The sequence below is a fragment of the Pavona decussata genome, unplaced genomic scaffold, assembly GCF_977016875.1.
Source record: "Pavona decussata unplaced genomic scaffold, jaPavDecu1.1 SCAFFOLD_214, whole genome shotgun sequence".
NCBI classification, from domain to species: Eukaryota; Metazoa; Cnidaria; class Anthozoa; order Scleractinia; family Agariciidae; genus Pavona; species Pavona decussata.
In genome coordinates, this window is record NW_028145619.1 from 3477890 (window position 1) to 3483384 (window position 5495).

Genomic DNA, 5495 nt, shown 5'->3' on the forward strand with positions numbered 1-5495 from the left:
CATACTAACGAACAAGATTACTGTGGCCATCATTCATTTGGGCGGCGGCGACAGACTGTAAATCGCCTCCTGCTGCATCCTCTACGGAAATTAAGGTTAAAAAATACCAACAACATGGAGTCTGCAGGCATACGTGGTCTATCTTGCCGTTAGTCAGAGGGAAGTTGTACAGTACTATGTGTTAACTGATTGAGGACCCCTAACAAACAAGATTGCGTTGGCCATCATTCATTTGGGTGGTGGTGGTGGACTGTAAATCGCCTCCTGCTGCATCCTCAGCTGAAATTAAGGTTTGAAAATGCAAAAAACAAAGTCTACAGGACAAAAGATGTTAACTCTGGTTACAAATAAAATATCTCCCTTAAATTTTTTTTTTGTATTTCGATAGTACGGAATGAAACAGTTTCATTGAACATTTTTTCGTTTCTAGTCTTACTATTACAAAACAACAGTTATAACCATAAATGTCTTTATGGAATAGCGCCTTCGTACTTACTTTCAGAGTTTAGGCACGGGCATCTTTACCATGGCTATAACACCAGAAGCCGTGATTTGTTGTGCCCTCCCTTCGCAAAAACTGCTAAGTATCAGGGGAGCTTCAGAATAAACGACGCTCCAACTTACAACACCATCCCGAGAACCATTAGACAGGTAGAGGCGTTCAGTGAGTTTAAAACTAAACTTAAGTGCCATCTTAAGCAATAACGCCTGCCGTACATGCAGCATGTAGAACTTAATTATTTGTCTAGTTTTTTTTTATGTTTCAATGTTTTGTCCTGTACTGTGTCAGGGCTCCATTTAAAGTAGCACTGCTAAATTGGATGCCCCTGAATAAATATTGAATTAAATAAATAAATAACCTTCGTCCAATTTTTTTCAAGAGGTCAGCACTGAAAAGCGACCTGGAAATATGGGAAGCGTTCCTCTTTCCATTGGAGAAAGGTCGCCTGTTTGTCATTGCAACCCTTTAGAACATGGAATATACTATTCCTAATTGCAGCACCAGTCACTGCAGACATTTTGGGCTGAGTTTTGCTAATGTATGGCGCCAAGTTGATGGCTGGCAAGGCTACACATTCGCCACAGGAACAGCCAGATGGTTTTAACTTTGTGATGATGAAGGTGCTGCACAACTGAAATAAATTACACAGATTTTTGAATGGCTAGCGAAAGAGCACTACATATCGGTATATATAACCTTACCAATACTAGTTAACAATCACATACACACATAGTAGGCAATAAGCATCACAGTTACCTATGTACATCCCCTCATAGAGCTATTGTCGTAATAGCTTTTTTTGATGGCAAGGCCAACTTCTTCGCCTCTCGTATCAATGCTTTTCGTGCCTTTCTTTTTGTTTTGTACTGTGGTATCTCACGTCAAAGAGTATCGTGACAATACCACGTTTTCAAGAGTTTGCCACATTGCTAGCATCTCTTCCTCCAATCCGATTTTCTACAGAATCTGTTGAAAAGATGTTATGGTTTGAGTTGTATTTAATGTACGCTGTGTTCATACTAGGACGAAACATGTTAACTCTGGTCACAAATAAAATATCTCTCCCTTTAAATTGTTTTTTGTGTTTCGATAGTATGAAATGAAACAGTTTCATTGAACATTTTTTCGTTTCTAGTCTTACTATTGCAAAACAACAGTTATAACCTTTGTCTATTTTTTTCAAGAGGTCAGCACTGAAAACCGACCTGGAAATATGTGAAGCATTCCTCTTTCCATTCGAAAAGGTCGCCTGTTTGCCAGTGCAACCCTTTAGAACATGGAATATACTATTCCTAATTGCAGCACCAGTCACTGCAGACATTTTGGGCTGAGTTTTGCTAATGTATAGTGCCAAGTTGTTGGCTGGGAAGGCTACACGTTCGCCACAGGAACAGCCAGATGGTTTTAACTTTGCGATGATGAAGGTGCTGCACAACTGAAATAAATTACACAGATTTTTGAATGGCTAGCGAAAGAGCACTACATATCGGTATATATAACCTTACCAATACTAGTTAACAATAAGCATCACAGTTACCTTTCGTACATTCCTTCATAGAGCTATTGTCTTAATAGCATTTTTGATGGCAAGGCCAACTTCTTCGCCTCTCGTATCAAGGTTCTTTGTGCCTTTCTTTTTGTTTTGTACTGTGTATCTCACATAAAGAGAATCGTGGCAATACCACATGTTTAAGAGTTTGCCACATTGTTAGCATCTCTTCTTCCAATCCGATTTTCTGCAGAATCTGTTAAAAAGATGTTATGGTTTGAGTTGTATTTAATGTACGCTGTGTTCATACTAGGACGAAACATGTTAACTCTGGTCTCAAATGAAATATTTCTCCCTTTAAAATTTTTTTTGTATTTCGATAGTACGGAATGAAACAGCTTCATTGAACATTTTTTCGTTTCTAGTCTTTTTGTTACTGTCTATTTTTTTCAAGAGGTCAGCACTGAAAACCGACCTCAAAATATGTGAAGCGTTCCTTTTTCCATTCGAAAAGGTCACCTGTTTGCCATTGCAGCCCTTTAGAACATGGAAAATGCCTTTCCTAATTGCAGCACCAGTCACTGCAGAGATTTTGGGCTGAGTTTTGCTAATGTATGCCGCCAAGTTGTTGGCTGGCAAGGCTACACATTCACCACAGGAACAGCCAGATGGTTTTAACTTTGCGATGATAAAGGTACTGCACAACTGAAATAAATTACACAGATTTTCGAATGGCTAGCGAAAGGGCACTACATATCGGTATATATTACATTACCAATACTAGTTAACAATCACACACACAAAAAGTAGGCAATAAGCATCACAGTTACCTTTCGTACATCCCCTCGTAGAGCTATTGTCTTAGTAGCTTCTTTGATGGCAAGGCCAATTTCTTCATTTCTTGTATCAACGCCCTCCATGGCTTTCTTTTTGTTTTGTACTGTGTTATACACGTCAAAGAGTATCGTGGCAAAGCCTCATTTTTAAGAGTTTGCCACATTGCTAGCATCTCTTCCTCCAATCCGATCTTCTGCATAATCTGTTAAAAATATGTTTTGGTTTAGGTTGTTTTTGACATAAGCTGTGTTCATACTAGGACGGAACATGTGAACTCTGGTCACGAATAAAAGATCTCTCCCTTTAAATTGTTTTTTGTTTTTCGAAAGTACGGAATGAAACAATTTCACTGAACATAGTATGGGCATGACTGATTTATCTTATTACATAGTTTCGAACAAAACCACATCCAAATAATTTAGCGCAAATGTCGTTTCCTCATTTCCATTGGGGCCGCTTGATAGTTTGGCCTAGAACCCAGTTCAACTTTTGCAAAGAACATAAAATTCAATAATGTCCTCATTTGTGTGAAGATACACACTTCTCGACTGATTACGTGAGTAAACGTGTTTCAACGCTGTAAACAGTCTTTAGAAATTTAACTCTTAAACTTAACTTTTAAAAACAGTTTCTGCTACACTGGTGCGTTGCTGTGGAACAGCTTACCTATCAATGTGCGTTCTTTTTATAGCCAGGCTGATATGTAATGGCTTTCAATTGAAACGTCTTTAGACTTTGAGCATGCCCCCTTACATAAAGCTATTTAGTGTGAATTGATGGATTTTTTCTTGCCCTAACCTCTTTGGGCATCTCTCTCTGCAGTGCCATCAGGGGGCAGGGCAACAAAGCGTCTAACACTTAAGACTATCTTTCATTAGACATTCAATTTTAGACCTAAATATATTTTTATTGTTACCCATGGGAATCAATGAATACCAGGAAAATGCCAGGGAAATGAAACCACATAGAATACTTGGAGTCGGTTGGGGAACAGGAGAGTCATGAAGAGGCTTGAAGAAGGCACTGAGCATGGTCTGACTATTATTTTTTGAAGAGTATAGAGTTTACCAATAACTGTTTATGACAAAATCTAGCGAGTGCATCTTTACCAAGCTGATTTGCTTCACTTTGAATATTATCTTGATCTTCTGTTTATGACAAAATAGTTATTACTTTATTCCAGATTAGAGACCAGAATATGAAATCAGGACCTTGTAAATTCTCCACTGTTAATTTAATTGATCCACCTCAGCTTCACCCAAATATCAATGCTAGGCAGGGATCATCTTGCTGGTGCATGTATGTATGTCTCCCTACCTTTGCAACTCTCTCCTTTCTTTAATTAGTCTTCATTCTGTAAATTAAGAACTGCTCCACTGATAGGGACGTTTTCTTTGTCAGGACCATCTGTCAAGAAAGTGAAAAAAGGACAGTCATCCCTTGCTCTCGTGAATTATTCCAGTACAATATTATGGTTTTAGAAGTATGGTTACCTGTTGGAGTTTTGTTTAACTTGATTTCATGGTTCTGACCAGTTTTGTCCTGAAGCATCAAGGACTTGAGGATTAGTCCGTATGTTTCCCCAAACCAGAGTGCATCTTTGGCTTTCTTTCTACAAAGAAATAACACAGGGGGATAATATGCTAAGTATACACTTGTAGGTAACTAATGTTTTCTTGGGTCACTTCAAAATTTGTATGAAGGCTTTCCCTTGGTAACCATTTTGTTTACAATAGTTACAGCAATCGATTAAAGTTTACTCACTGTATTTGTGTCAAATGTCTGTGTGGGCCAGTTTCTGTCGTGTCTTGTTGTACAAATCGGCCGCCTTTTCCTCCACGCTCACGCGAAGGTTGTTGTTTTCTTGCGTAAGGTGCACCGGCATGTCTTTTGGTGATTGCTCGTTCTCTTCCGGTTATATTTTATTTACCAGCTTCAACCACATCTCCGTCCGCATTTGTTTCCGTTTTTCGCTTTTTTACTGTCCTGTATGTTTCACCAAAATCTCCTGATACTCTTGGCCAACGCACTCCCAACACGCTCCCAAGCAGATTCCGCTAATCAGTGGCCGAGAGGTAGAATACTTGATTGCAGAATTGCAAACACTTTGCTGGGTTGCCCACAAACTTCTCTCAATCTCCAAACTGTTTCACCGTTTAGTTCGATGTGAAACATAGGGCTGTTTTTATCATCAAGAGGAGGTACAATATTGACTAACAGCGGGTGGATCGGGTTTTCAAAGAGCTCTGAAAAGAGCTCCCGATCGCTTACGGTTTCGCTTTCCTGGTTCATTGCGCGACAGGTTTTCAAATGAACCAGCTGTCCCAACAAGAACACTTTTAAAGTTCGCGGTAATTGGAATATTTTACAGTCAAGTGGTTTTCTTGAATGGGTTATCGTTAGTCTTGACATCTATCGTTATGCAGGCGTGTGCTTATGACAATAGCTCTTCGACCCAAGACGTGCCATTTTCAAACGCAACTTCAACTGGTGGTTTTCAAACTCCAAAGGCGAATGGTTACTGTCGACCTATTTTCAAAGTTGAACCGGATTTTTTTTTGTCAGGAAAGACGTATCTTTCATTTGCCGTGCGTGAAAATTTGAAAGCCCGTTTGGATTGTCAGAAAATCCTTTCTGAAAAAGGCACCTATACAAAAAATGGTCTAT

At 39.2% G+C, this 5495-nt stretch overlaps 1 long non-coding RNA gene across 2 annotated transcripts; it reads right to left on the minus strand.

Annotated features, from left to right (window-relative positions):
- Positions 1-51: 51 nt before the first annotated feature.
- On the minus strand, positions 52-4616 carry LOC146460336 (uncharacterized). 2 transcript variants are annotated; one of them, XR_014857718.1, is made up of 5 exons: positions 4593-4616; positions 4322-4440; positions 4146-4235; positions 2822-3030; positions 52-199 (listed from the first exon to the last, which is right to left on the minus strand). It is a non-coding gene; the product is annotated as an uncharacterized LOC146460336 (long non-coding RNA). The 2 variants fall into 2 exon arrangements; XR_014857717.1 differs by lacking the exon at positions 4593-4616 and having other exon boundaries at positions 4322-4577.
- Positions 4617-5495: the final 879 nt, after the last annotated feature.